This window comes from Psammomys obesus, unplaced genomic scaffold, assembly GCF_907164565.1.
Source record: "Psammomys obesus unplaced genomic scaffold, mPsaObe1.curated_primary_1811, whole genome shotgun sequence".
In the NCBI taxonomy this organism is placed as follows: Eukaryota; Metazoa; Chordata; class Mammalia; order Rodentia; family Muridae; genus Psammomys; species Psammomys obesus.
In genome coordinates this window covers 7,702,673-7,718,251 of record NW_026589732.1, presented here as the reverse complement: position 1 = coordinate 7,718,251, position 15,579 = coordinate 7,702,673, and positions in this window count along the sequence as shown.

Below are 15,579 nucleotides of genomic sequence, written 5' to 3'. Positions count from 1 at the left end.
CCATTACATATATAGGCAAAGGCTCAAGAATGACAAAGCTCTCCTCATGAGTCTGAACTTGAGTGTTATATGAACAATTGATCAGGGTATGAAAAGACTAGCAATTCTGTCTTTTCCTCCTGGATGTTTACAGCCTGAGACTGTGCACCCACACAGATATCCTATGAATACTAGCTAACCCTTCCCTATTTTGCAATAATTAATAAACATGCTAATATTCTAGGTGATCACAGCATTAGAGAACTCCACCTGATCCAACCTTCCCCGTATGTGTGTATTGTATATCTGTCTTTCATTCTCTAGTCTCCTCTAGCCAGAGTCACAGGACCCAAGCCAAGATTTTATCTAGTCCTACACCCTGCATGGTATAATTCAAACCTGCCAGGTAAGATGTGCCCACTGGTATAATAGAGAAAAAGCCTGCTAAATAGGTGATTTATTCTGTACCATAGAAATGATGAAAATCCATTATAGAGAAGTCATAGGTCATAGTGGAGAAACTATTGATGCTTTTCTAAATGCCCAGTTGTCAAACTTCCTTCTAAATACATTTGTTTATCCCATAGATTTGTGCTGTTCCAAACGTTGGTCACTTGGAAATTTTTTATTGCAGTGGGTAGTGGTTAAGGTAGAGATGCCTTATTACTAAAATAGCTGAGAAGTGACTATGCGTGTCAGCTGTAATGAGACATTTATACAATCTCCCTGCTTCTTAGGGCTCTAGAACATCATCAGTGATATGGGCAGACAGCATGTAAGAGCCAGAAAGTGAGGAGAAGTGATGTGAGCCCACATGAGCCCACAGCAGCTTTGGTTTCCTTTACAAAACCTGCACACAATCAAACCAGTCATAAATTCCAACATTGGGTGAGAAAAGGCTCCTGAAGTGTAGATTTTGGAGGAGGGAGAGTCACTTTGTTTCTGTTTTGTTTTGTTAAATTTTACTTTTAGCAGTGTGGCCACTGATAGGTTTTCTGTCCGCCTAGAGGATGACCTCATACCCATGAATATAAGGGTGGCACTAATTACATTCATTAATAAAACTAATAGAAGATGAGACTCCTGGGAAGAGCTGAAGGAAGAGAGAGAGAGGGCTGGAGTTGATCAAGATAAATGTATGATATTTTCAAAGACTAAATAATAAAAATTAATTTCAAAAGAAAAAAATCATATTCAAACTTCTGTTCCTATTATCAGAATGCTGAACTTTACCTGCTGGAATCCAGGCATTTTTTTCACATGCAACCACACATGACTTAAAACGGAATACTAGAATGATTTTAAGTTCAATGTATGCTTGAAATATTAATCCAACATATGCTCATTTTAAATAAATATTTAACATTATCTATTTATGTGTGTGTGTGTCTGTGTATGTGTGTGTGTGTGTGTGTGTGTGTGTGCATATACCACAAAGCAAGTGGGAAGTTCAGAGGAAAACTTAGATGACTCAGTTCTCTACTTCCACCAAGTGAGGGCCATCAATCAAATAGAGGTCATCAGGCTTGGTAGAACATGCCTGTACTTGCAGAATAACATTTTCATCCCTGTATTCATGTTAATGTTGAAAATAAGAGGTAGCCACTTAATTTTATTTCCCAAAATCATTAATGAATATGTTGGAATATGTGTATACACACACACACAAACACACACACACACACACACACACACACACACACATATATATATACACACACACACACACAAACACACACACATATATATGAGAAATTCTTCTCTTTGAAATGTTAACAAGTGAAAAAGATGATTAAGGAGGAGTAGCCTTGCTAGGTCACAGAGGAGGACATCTTGGCCAGTCCTGATGAGACCTGATAAACTAGGGTCAAATGGAAGGGGAGGAGGACCTCCCTTATCAGTGGACTTAGAGAGGGGTAGGGAGATGAGGGAGGGAGGGTGGTATTGGGAGGGAATGAGGGAGGAGGCTACAGCTGGGATACAAAGTAAATAAACTGTAATTTATATAAAAATTTAAAAAAATAAAAAAAGAAAAAAAAGAAAAGTGATGCTGAGAATAAAAAAGATCAGGAGTAATGCCATCTGCTCTAGATTCTTAAATATTTAAAATTTGTGTGCTTTGGCATACATTATAATGTAACTCGGCTCTCAATTTGCTCACTGGAAAAGTAGGAGTGACAATGCTTGTTACAACATCCACAGTCAATCAGATTTCTATCTGATACCTTTGTTGTGATGGTTATTTTTATATTATCAACTCCTATTTATAGATGATTGGCACATTGCATTATCACTAAGGCAACAATAAACTATAGAAATCCTTAACATTAACTGTAAAACAAAATTGTCATATTCCTATTTCATACTTTGTAAAACAGTACAGTAGTTATGGCACTCAGGTAATTATGTGGATTCAGCCATGGTCCTTGGCAGGCAGTATACTTTTAAAATGATAACAGCATGCTTCAGGTGGCATTAAAACATACCAGGCTGAAGGCTACCAATTTTACCTCCTGAGAGGTGTGCTAAGTAACCAAATCACAGAGCCTAGAATGGCTTCTCCATTACTGCCAATGAGAGGAACATTTGGGCCCATAGATTCATTAACTTTTATATTTCTGACTGTCACTTTCAGAACACCAACTGTGACTTCCATTTGTACACATTTTCAGTATTTAGTTGCAACCAGAGGTCAACTAATTATAGAAAAAAAATCTTATTAAGCAGTTATAAATGCCTGGCCATTAGCATCAAACTAACCCTGTTTAGAAATTCAGCTGCCCGATATTTTACATTACTTGGAATAATTCATTGACCCATGTTTCTCTTTCTAAAAAATTAAAGGCATGTGATTCTTTACATGTTGTAATGAGAATTAGCCATGAAGCCCTTAATGAGCTTAGAATAGTTCTGACATGTGATAATCAATGCCTTTCTACTTTACCTTTCTTCCTCTGTCTTTAGTACTCAGTGAAAGACCTTGTGAGATGCTTTTATGTGTTAGCCTTACTTTATGAGTTTAATTGGACTGTAGGAATATACAGGTCTGCCAGAGTGCATTAGATATTCCGTATAATGTGAACCTGAGGGCGTGAGTTCAGTGTCTTCCCTACAGTGTATCAGCAGGTTTATGGCAGGGTATTTGAGGCTTTAGGTTTTACTGTGTTCAGCAGAGAGGGCCTGGCTTTCAGAGTAAAAGATTTTATAGAAGAAACACGATGAATGCATATGGTCTTAATTCAGGGAATGCAGTCAAAGTGTTTTCAGTGACCATGACACCTTTATTTCATTGCTTTTTCCAACAAGCCTCTGTATGGATTTTACAGGATAGCATCCTTTCAAAAGTTTCTGAGTAAGTTACTAAGCCCTTTATTTGAATGAAAAAAATAACAGACATTGATGCTATAGTACATTAGGCACTATGATAAGTTAGTTTAGTGTTTTGAAGTACTAAAAGTTTATCACTACATCAGGAAAACATAGAAATAGTGTACTGAACATAATCTTCAGAGATGAATAAAAATTATAAATTTGGGGGTTGAAGAGAGAGCTCAATGGTTCAGAGAAATCAATGGTATTGAAGAGGACCCATGTTCAGTTCCTAGAACCAACCCACATGTTAAAAAAGCTTCTAATGACATTCTTTTTTTAATTTTTTATTTAACTTTTATTAATTACACTTTATTCATTTTGTATCCCCCCAAAAGCCCCTCCCTCCTCCTCTCTCGGTCCCACCTCCTCTCCCTTTCTGCATGCATGCCCCTCCCCAAGTCCACTGATAGGGGAGGTCCTCCTCTCCTTTCTGATCTTAGTCTATCAGTTCTCATCAGAAATGGCTGCATTGTCAGGGTTCTAGGATATCTCCATGGATAGTCCTTGGTTGGAGTATGAGTCTCTGGGAAGTTCCCTGTGACATTCTTATGACAAAAAAAATAAATATTTAAAAAACTGTACACTTGTGCAAGTTATTCCTGTAACCCTCAACTACTTGAAGCACAAAATTTTGGATTGGCTTGTATATGCTGGTTGATGTTATAATACTGTGAACCTTCAGTTGTACATTCCTGTTACAAGCATAATTTATCTTGTGAAGTGTGCACACTCACAGACAACAAGTTCTCTTATTTACAAGAGCTTTTATCCCAAGAATGATGCTGTTTTACAGTAAGTCTGATATAAAGACCTATAGCTCTTTGAAAAAAATATAATCCGTTCTTTTCATTGTTGTTGTTACTGATTCTATTTTTGGGGGACTGTGCTTCTTTTCTTTTATTTTGTTTAAGCACATCTTTTAAATTTCTACTTTCAAAATTGGATATTAATAAAAAATGACAAAGTACAAACTTATCAACATTTGATTTTGCTACAGAGTATACCACTAGCTACATGCACAAATTGGAATACTAGATTGTAGTTACAAATTTAGATGTACTGTTAGTTTAAAGTCACAGTTTCATGGGGTAACAAAAGAACAAGAGAAGAGAATAATAGGACATGGTTGCTAGGAAGGGAAATGTGAAAAGTATGTGGGAAAAATACCTAGAGCAGACAGAGAGTGGCAACACAGAGGGAGAGGAAAGGATTGAGCAATAAAAACACACTAAGATTATTTAAAAGGCCATAGAAGACCATATAAATTTTATTTTTGTTTAAAGTTACATTCCCTCTTCTTATTCTTGTTCTTGTTGTTCTTCCTCTTCTTCTGCTTCATCTTCTTTTCTTCCCCCCCGTGTGTGTGTGTGTGTGTGTGTGTGTGTGTGTGTGTTTGTACCCTGTATGTACACACAAATTTGAAGTCATGTCACAAAGGGTCATAATGCTTCTTCTATAATGTATAGACTATTTAACAAAATTCCATGTGCCAGGCATGACAAACCTACTGGTAAGGAGAGTACTGGAGAGCCCCAAGACAGCACAGAATATTGTTGTTGGCCCTGGTGCCATGCAGATAAAGAAAATCAGTACCTATTGCTGAAGATTCCAGACACTTCAGACCCATGATGTGGAGTAGTAGTCCACCAACCCAAACAATGAGCAGCATGGCAAGATATTACAAAAGATGCAGCAGCGGTCCTTATACCCCAAGGGTAACCAAAGCCACCTCATTGGTCTTAAGCCCTGAATAATAGGAAATAATCCATGCCTGGTACTGTAAACTTGTCCAAGTACCAGTGGCTGGTGAGGTCATGCAATTTAGAGGAGAGCCTTCTACGGCCATTTTCCTAAAGCAGTAAAATTTCCATTATAAAAAATATTATTAATTATGATATGATAAAATATTATGATTGCATTATAAATATGCTTTTTCTTATAGGAAGATTGTCATTGTTACTGATGTGTTCCTTCCACAAGGCTGCAAGGTCCTTGGGTTGGTAAAGGGAGCAGAGATCAGCCACTCCAGAGACAGTTTCAGAGAACAGCATTTGTTTCTATTGTATGTGAACAGCTACTTATATAGTGGAAGCCGATAGACTGTGATTGGTTTGCACATTATCTCTGATGGGACAGTGAGCACTCATGCCACCAGAGTTTCTCTGTGGAAAAGTCATTAAAGGAGACGGAGAGCACCGACTTCTCCATAGACCAGCACCAGCTACTTAAGTTACTTCAGAATTCAGTGCACTGACTTATGGGGCATGGTATGCCATGCAGTGTGCCAGAAAGGCTGACTGCCAGGTCATGCCTGCATTTTCTCCCACAAAAGATAAATGTGTCTCTCACCTCTCATTACAGAAACTTCTTTTTAATGGCAAACCAAGACTATTACTGAAAGCCATCACTTGTCAGAATGCAGAGACCAACCATGGAATGCCTGTCCTAAGTAACACAGTCACAACACAACACATACACATAAGTCTCAGGAAAGATCACAGAAGAGAAGGGCCAAAAGCTTGTTAGAGCCGAAGGCCTAGGATATCTGCAGTAAACTAGTTTGTTAAAAAAGAAAATAACAGTAAATAAGATGAGATAAAGAAGTGGAGTGGGGTTAGAGAGGAGGGGCTAGAATTGGGAGGAGGAATTAAGGTGAGTATCATTAATATATTTTATATGAACGTATCAAAGAATGATACCTTCACTTGTGTATACTACCATATCATCTGCAGATAATAATACTTTGACTTCTTCCTTTCCAATTTGTAACCCCTTGATCTCCTTTAGTTCTCTTATTGTTTTGCCTAGGACTTCAAGCACTATAATGAAGAGATATGGGAAGAGTGGGCAGTCTTTTCCCAAATTTCTGTGGAATTGATTGAAGTCTCTCCATTGAATTTGATGTTGGCTAGGGGCTTGCTGTATATTGCCTTTGCTATGTTTAGATATGAGCCTTGTATCCCCAATCTCTCCAAGACTTAGTATTATTTATGTCATTAAAGCCAGACTTTATAAGCTCTCAACAAGGTATAAATTTTTATGCAGTGTGCTTTCCTGTGTTATTCTATTCAGTGTCTCTGTCCTGAATCTTGTAGTCAGTGCTCAAATAAAACCTATTCTTTGAACTTTTCCTAATTCCTCTCTTTCCCTCTCTGTCTCTGCCTCTTTCATCTTTTGTGGTTTCATTTTTATTTTTTAATTAATTTAGTTACTTATTACAATTCATTCACTTTGTGTCCCCTTTGCAGCCCCCTCCCTCATCTCCTCCCAGTCCTAGCTACCCTCCCTTTTCTCTTCATATGCCCTTTCCCTAGTCCCCCAATTGGGGAGGACCTCCTCCTCTTCTATGTGACCCTAGCCTATCAGGTCTCATCAAGGCTGGCTGCATCATCTTCCTCTGTGGCCTGGCAAGGCTGCATCCCCCAGGGGAAGGTGAGCTGGTCACTGACTGAGTTCATGTCAGACACAGCTCCTGTACCTCTTACTAGGGAACCCACTTGGAAACTGAGCAGCCAATGTGTTTCCTTTGAACAGGGGGTCTAAGTCCTCTCCATGCATGGTCCTTGGTTGGAGTACTGATCTCTGCAGGACCCCCTAGGCCCAGGTTTGTTAGCTCTGTTGTTCTCCTTGTGGAGTTCCTGCCACCTGCAGGTCTTCCTATCTCCCTCTTCTTCCATAAGGATTCCAGCACTCTGCCCAAAGTTTCTTTCTTGGTCTGTAATGAGAAGTGTGTGTTGGCTTGCAAATACAAGACATTGATGATGATAATTACCTTTTGTTTTCCTGTCAGAGTCTTTGTTATCCATTACAATGTTGTTAAATGGACTTCTTGCACTGTTCCTCTGAGGCCATAGCCTAACTCCTTGTGCACAATAAACTGCTTTATAAATGTTTGCTCAAAGCCTAAAGGGATGAATGATGCATTTACAATGTGACAGGAAGAAATATGCAGAAAAATATTGCCTATATTAAAATTGCTCTCATTTTTAATGGAAAAATGTGAAAAATGAGATTTTCTAAGACATGAAGAAGAATGCACAAGGTCAAGCACTCTCACAAGTGAGAGGTGAAGGTCACTTTTCCCGGCGAGCCTTGAGTAGGGCAACCTTTTATGTTATAGAACTATTTTTTTTCCCTTAGAACTGAATTAATGATAAGCCAGAAGTGGTGGTGCATGCCTGTAATCCCAGAACTAAGGGAAGTGGAGACAGTGAATTCAAGGCTAGTCTGGTCTACAAGATGAGTCTTGGATAGCCAAGAGAAATCTTGTCTCAAGAAGACAAAAACAAACAAACATAGAATTGCATGAATAACCAACGATACCATCCAGGATGGGATTTTGTTATCATCAGAGATGAGTAACATATTGCTTGAACTTTCTCCTGGATAGAGAGATAAGACAAATAAATATTGAAAGCAAAATACTGAAAATGTCTAAACAAATGTAGTCTATCTAGCATCCACTTGCTGATTAAAACACAGGAGGAAATATGAGTGCAAATTAGTTACAGATGTTTCTGTGAAGCAATGTGTTTGCTGCATTTTTGGCAATTCCTTAGCAAAACTGTCATTTAAAATTAAATTATTGAATAAGCGTATGAACACATGTATAGTAGTAGTGTGTGTTTGTTTATGGATATATTGTGTGCACGTTTGTGGATATATTTATTAATCTGTTTCCTTTTATTATTTTATTATTAAAAACTTGCAAATGAAAAACATCACACACCAAAATTAACCAGATTCAAATTCCATTCGTGTCAATGAACTTCAATAGAGTAAACAAAATCATGTGATCAACTTCAATAGAGTAAACAAAATCATGTGATCAACTCTCTAAATTGAATTTGAATTATTTTCAAAATAACATCTTTTAACAGATTACATACTTTTTACTTATGTGCAACCAATATAGATGTAGTCACTAATAATTACTTATATGAAATCTTTACTTCCATAATTATTCTATAAATGATATGGATTGATTGTTCCTGACTAAATATTGAATTATCTTTTTACAGAAAGATAGCTCTCTTAAACTGCTGGACGACCTATTGTCAAGAGGGGTGTATTAGGCAAATACTCTCTTTTTCCCTTTAGGAGAGTTGTATGTTAGTTGAAGGATACAGATCGATAGCTCAATTAGGAAGCAAGGCTCACAGAAATTGTTAAATTGGATCTGTTTCTTGAAAGTTTAGATATTGAGGGAATAACTTTTTTTCTTATTCCGTACTGTTACAAGTGAAAATAGCGTATACCCATTTATTTGTACAACATCTGTTCGGGTAAGAAACAAATAGTATTAGTTCCTTTGTAGACAGTTTCATCAAGGAGAAGGGCTCAGGACTTGCAGGTCCATTACCATCTTCCAAGCAGCAGGAGCAATATCCCTCATGCTACTGGTTTTAAATTGGTGTCTTAATATTCACATATCTACCTAACTACTCACCTAGATTAATCTATCCAAAGGCTATTCATTTGATTGTTCCCCGCTCCCTTATCTTTAATATCTCATTTCCATATAGTTATTTTATTTACAGAGTGAATAAATTTTCTATTAGATCTTAAATAATAAATGTAATTACTAGTGAGAAAATTACCATTTATCTTTACTTGCCCAGAGGAGTTCTGGTATATTCTTGTCAACCTGTTAATAACAATCATTCACATTTACCAAAGTACCTATAGTTTAAACAATAAATTATATGTTTCTCCTTGCATAGGCTCAATAGTTACCTCAGCACTTTTGAAATATATTTTTTTAACAGGAAAGAGACAGGACTCGGTATGTCCTGACTAAACTAATTTAAAGTCACCATTTCAGATCAAACCCTACAGATGCTACTCAAATTTGTTTTGATACACTGTTACCAAATAAGTATTTCTAAATAAAAGTCTGTTTATGCAGTTCTCTTATCTAGAAAGTTACAAAAAGCTTCCCAAATCCACATGATAGAAGTTAAATTTTATTATTTATATATGCAAAATTAAGTTATATGTGATCACCATATAGTTTCTTGCTGCATTAGTATTATTTCCTTGTGTATACACTTGATACCGACATATCAAGTGACCTGCCATTCTGGCCTTTCCAGGTGCCTCTGTACTTTGTCCCTCAGTATTATTTCTCTAATCAACTTCACTCTTTGTCTAATTTCTATTCATTCTCTTCTTTTAAAATTTATAACCAAAAGAAGGTCCAATATATTACAAGGACACTTACATTATGTTCACATCAGCTTTATTCATAATAGCTTGAAACTGGAAACAACCTAGATGCCCCTCAACTGAAGAATAGATAAGAATAATGTGGCACATTTACACAATGGAATACTGCTTGGCCATGAAAAACAAGGACACCATGAAATTTGCAGACAAATAGATGGAACTCCGAAAGATCATCCTGAGTGAGGTAACGAGACCCAGAAAGACAACAAGGTATATAGTCACTTATAAGTAGATATTAGCTGTAAAGTAAAAGCCAATCATGTTACAAATCATAGACCTAAAGAATCTAAGTAACAAGCAGCGCCCAAGGTTAGGGGCCAGGCCTGAATCTCACTGAGATCAGGGGAGATAGATTAGAAGTGGAGAGGGATGGCTAAAAGGAGGGGACCAGGTGTGGGAAGGGTGCAGATGGGAATAAGAAGGACTGGGTGGGGAGCAGACAGATGGAGAGAGTACTGGTAGAGTACTGGATTGGGGACATATCTTAGGGACAACCTAGAAATTTAAGACAATGGAAATTCCCAGAAATCTCTGAGGGTGACTCTAGCTAAGATTCTGATCAATGCGGGGTATGGAGCCTGAACCAGCCATCTTTGGTAACCAGGCAAGACTTCCAATGGACAGATTGGGACAACAACTCAGCCAAAAAACCTTAGACCTACAATTTTTCTTGCCTACAAAATGTGCAGGGGTAAAAGATGGATCATAACTAGAGGGAATGCCCAAACAACTTGAAAGCCATGCCATGAGAAGGAGCCTGCTCTTGACACTATTAATGATATTCTGCTATACTTGAAGACAGGAGGCTTGCATAATTATCACCAGAGTGGCTTCTCTCTGCAGCTGATGGAAACTGATGCACAGACCCACAGCCAAATATTAAGTGGAGCTTGGGGAATCCTGTGGAAGAGGTGCAGGAAGGATTTGGAGTCAAGAACACCACAAGATAACCAACAGAATCAACTAACCTGGGCCTGAAGGAGCACATAGAGACTGAACAGGCAACCAGAGAGCATGTATGGGATGACCTAGGCCCTCTACACATAAGTAACAGTTGTGTAGTTGGGTCTTCATGACTCTAAAGCATAAGTAGGGGCTGTTCCTGACTCCTTTACCTGCCTTTGTATCTCTTTCTCCTAACTGTATCCCCAATAGAAGAATATGTACCTAGTTTTACTGTAACTTTGTGTGTCAGGGCTGTTTGATATCCATGGGAGGCCTGGCCTTTTCTGAGAAGGGAAAGAGGGGTGATGCATGGCAGGGTAGGTGAGAGAGAGGAACTAGAAGGAAAGGATACAGGGGAGGGTATGATTACGATATAAAATAAATAAATATCTTAATAAAAACAAAAAAATAAATAAACAAAAAGAAACAAAAACCAAAGAAGTTCCAAAGTGTTTTGATTCAAGCATATTCCCACCTCCCAGCCCTGTGCCTCTATCTGTCTCTCTCTCCTTCAAGATAGTGTTGCACTGGCTTGCCTGGAATTCACTATGTAGCTCATGCTGGCATGGAATCCCAGAGATCCTCCTAACTCCTCCCCCTAAGTGCTGGGATTAAAAGTGTGGGCACTGTGCCTAGAAGGAGCACACACTGCTTAACCCTGTAATATTGTGTGCCTTCTTCTTTTTTTTAATGGCTAATTAATATTTAATAAAGGTTTCAAATATACACTGGAAGATATAAACTGGGAAAAAGGAATAGCCTTTTTTTTTAAATTTTTTTTTCGTATTTTATTTTTTTCTTATCAGTTACATTTTATTAACTATGTACCCCAGCCGTGTCCCGATCTCTCATTCCCTCCCAGTCCCTCCCTCCCTCCCTCCTCTCCACCGTGCCCCTTTCAAAGTCCACTGATAGGGGGGACCTCCTCCCCATTCATCTGATCCTGTTTTATCAGGTATCCTCAGGACTGGCTGCAAAGCTCTCCTCTGTGGCCTAACAGGACTGCTCCTCCCTTGGGGGGTGGGGAGGTCAAAGAGCCAGCCATTGAGTTCCTGTTAGAAATAGTCCTTGTTCCCCTCACTATGGGAAACCAATTGGTTACTGAGCTACCACAGGCTACATCTGAGCAGAGGTTCTAGGTTACATTCATACATGGTCCTTGGTTGCATGTCAGTCTCAGAAAAGACCCTGTGCCCAGATATCTTTGGTCCTTGTGGAGCTCCTATCCTTTCCTCATCAGTCTAACTCCCCTTCTTTCTTATGATTCCCTGTACTCTGCCAAAGGTTTGGTCATGAGTCTTTGCTTTGAAAACACTGCTAGTTAGAGTCTTTCAAATGTGCTCAGTAGACTCCTGTCAATGTTCAATGCGTATCCCATCTGTCTTTCAAAACGAGGATTGATAATCTTACCCCATGTCCGCTCTCTTGATTATCTTTTTTAGGTGTATAGATTTCATTATGTTTATTATATCTTATAGGTCTATATAAGTGCCTTCTTCTAAGGCTAGCACTTGGAATACCACTCAATTTAAAATTAATACTGCTCTTTCTTTCTAAACTTAGTGACAGGAATGATTATACATTATTTGCTGATTTTTTTTCAGAACTCACTTCTCCTCTTCTGTCAAATACTAAATAAATAGTTGTAAAAATTAACACTTACTTTTCTCATTCCATATGTTTAATTATAATGAGTGAACAAGGGTTAACATTGAATAGTGCATACGCACACATAGCTGGTAATGAACTACATTTCACTGGCTTTAGTTTAAAATAACTGAACAAATCAATAAATGAAAGAAAATTTAAGAATTACGTTCTTTGGATTTCATTTTTGCTGCTATTTTGATTACAGTTTTAGATTATTATTATCACAGTTTGACAATCTATAAAGTTTATTTCTTAAGTATCTCTTTAGTTGCTAAACATGGAGAAATAAGCTATCTTCATAATGTGTGAAATAAATGAATCTCTCTCTTTAATATTCATTCCACAATCCAAAGATGAAGAATGGACCATTACTCACAAAAATTACAAATAATGAAAATATGCTTGAAGTTAATCCTCAAGAAAAAGAAATGAGCAGTGGGAAAATGAGTAAAATAATTAGGAAACTCAGGAAAAGAATTCTCATGTATAGAAAAATAATGCATGAAGCTATGAACAGTATCATTTAGAAAATGTACAAGAGTAAAGTATTAGAACTCTGGTTAGCTGCCATTTTTTGGCTTATGAAATTTGCAAAGATTCTAGTAAATGATGACAGTAAAGTCACTTATATAATGCATGGTGCTGAGTCCTCGTGTTAGCAACAATTTCCTTTTATGGTTGTATTTTTCGTAGAATTTCATACATGAGTAGTTTTGCATTGTGTAAATGTACCACACTGTCTGTATCCATTCTTTCATTGAGGAACATCTAGGTTGTTGTCAGATTCTGGCTATTACAAATAAAGCTGCTATGAACATAGTTGAGCAAATGTCCTTGTTGTATAGTGGAGCATCTTTAGGGTATATACCCAGGAGAGGTACAACTGGGTCTGCTGTAGCACTATTCCTAATTTTCTGAGAAAGTACCAGATTTATTTCTGAAGTGGTTGCAAAAAATTAGATTCCCACAATTGCTTGCTCTTTGATCACCACCTCTTTGCAGGTACTAGGCCTTAGAGAAAGAGGATCCAGACAGTCCTGATGAGACCTGATAGGCTAGGGTCAGTAGGGGAGAAATATGAGGGTGGAGAAGAATGTGAAGGAGATGAGGGAGAGGACTACAGCTGGGATACAAAGTGAGTACATTGTAATAATAATAATAACAATAATAATAATAAATAATTTCATACCTGCATATACCATTTTTGTATCATTTCTACCCCCCGTGTTCTCCTTTTGAAACTTTCTACACATCCCTCTGCCACATCTTCTGCAGTTACATTTATGTGTGTGGGTTTTGGCCTGACCACTTAGGTTTCGGTAACCTGTGGGGGCTGAAGCTTATCCTTGGTGAGAAATGACTCACCAGCCATTGACTGCGTCCTGTTTTTCAACAATGGGTAGGGCCTTCTGAACTTCCACCAATCCCATCAGTGTTGGCACATCCGCAGGAACTGCTGTGGTCCTGTGCAGGCAATTATATTATTGATGATTCAAGGGAGCAACTTCACTGTCATGTATAGAAGGCACAATCTCACAATTGTCCCCCAGGTCCTCTGGCATGGGAAAGATTTATTCAACCTCCCTTGAAAATGTTGGGGCAATGAAGTTCAAAGACTGTGAACATTCTCAAAGTGTTTTTTTCTTTCAGTGATTCTACCTTTGTAAAACTATTTAAGAGGACACTACCCAATGGAGCTTGGCAATATGAATGAATAAGGTTATTTTAATAAAGTCTATTTGTCTAAATAGTCCCTTAATTTGGTAGTTAATTGTGAAAAACCTTAATTCTCATTCAGAAGGAAAAACAGGATAAACAACAGAAGCAGTAAGAGAGAACAAGATGGGAATCTACCACAGATGTCCCCTAAAAGACCCCAACCAGCAGGAGATTGAAGCAAATGCAGAGATTCACAGCCAACCTTTGGACAGAGCTCAGGGAATCTTATGAATGAAGGTGGAGATAGATGGCCCCAGAGGGGACAAGAGATCCATAAAGAGACCAAAAAAGCCAAAAAAAACCAAAAAAACAAAAAAACAAAAAAAACAAAACAAAGACAAAACTGGTACCAGGGGGACTACAGAGACTGATGCATCAGCCAAAGACTATGCATAGGGAGGACATAAACCCCAGCTCAGATGTAGCCCATAGGCAGCTTAGTCTCCAAGTAGGTATCCTAGTAAGGAGAGAAGAGACAGTGTCTGACATGAACTCGGTTGCCTGCTCCTTGATCACTTTTTCCTGGTTGGGTGACAGCCAGCCCACAGAAGAAGAGGATCCATACTGTCCTGATGGGACTAGGTTCAGACATTGGGCAGGAGGACTGCCCCTATCAGTGGTCTATTGAGAGAGATGGGGGGAGAAAAGGAGGGAGGGTCAGACTGGAAGGAGACAAAGGCAGGGGCTACAACAATGTAAATAAATTAAAAAAAAACTAATAAAGCTATTAGCCATTGCACTGTTAATTGGACTATTTCATAGTGGATTGTGGGGTAAAGAAAAGGTAAAAGCACAGCCTAAAATAGTAACTCAAGAATGTTTCATATTATAGCAAAATAAGCAAACATATTTTAGTTACCTACAATTAGAAAAAAAACTGAAAATCCCCATTAAAAACTCTATAGCTCTAGTAGACATTCTACAGTGCTCATTGACTCTGAAGAGCAGGAATATTACAAACATAAAGACAGATTAACACGAAGCATCTTAGACCCTGAATACTTATTAAATATCTACCTACCTTACAGCTGTGAGGTAAATCAGACTCAGCTCTGCCAATTACAAGGCCAAGAATGTCATCATATAACATCTGAGACCTACAACAGAGATTTCCCAGCTTTACTAAATAACATCTTATATTATATTTTAACAATGTCTATTTAAAATCTACTTATGGCTCTCTTTGTTTTATTACTATAAACCTAATGTAATTGTTATTATATGAAAACAATATTTGGTATAACTAAATCTACATCACCATTTATATGTGGATATGGAATAAACTATATCTCATTTTAGAGGAAATTCTCTTTTCTGTTTTTCAGATTATAGGTGTGTCTTTGCATTAAAGTTACAACATTGCTACAATCAAAATGGCTAAATGATACTGAATATCTTAGCATTCTGAATGTCTGGTCTAAGTTAAATTTCAGAATTTGCAGCTTATGTGTGTTTCTGACTGTAGACTTGGAGGTGAAGGTAGAGAAACCATTTCATCCTTTTTCAAGTATTACTCAGTTCTCTCATTACTTACCTCTTGTCCCCTATGCAGGGCCAAAGCTAGTGAAGCAGGTCAGATTTCCTTAGTTGATATCAGTGCCATACTCTGTCTTCCACTTTAGCTCTACACAGTAATCCACAAGAAGTCCTTATTTTATACTCAATATTAATTCCATGAATTAATAA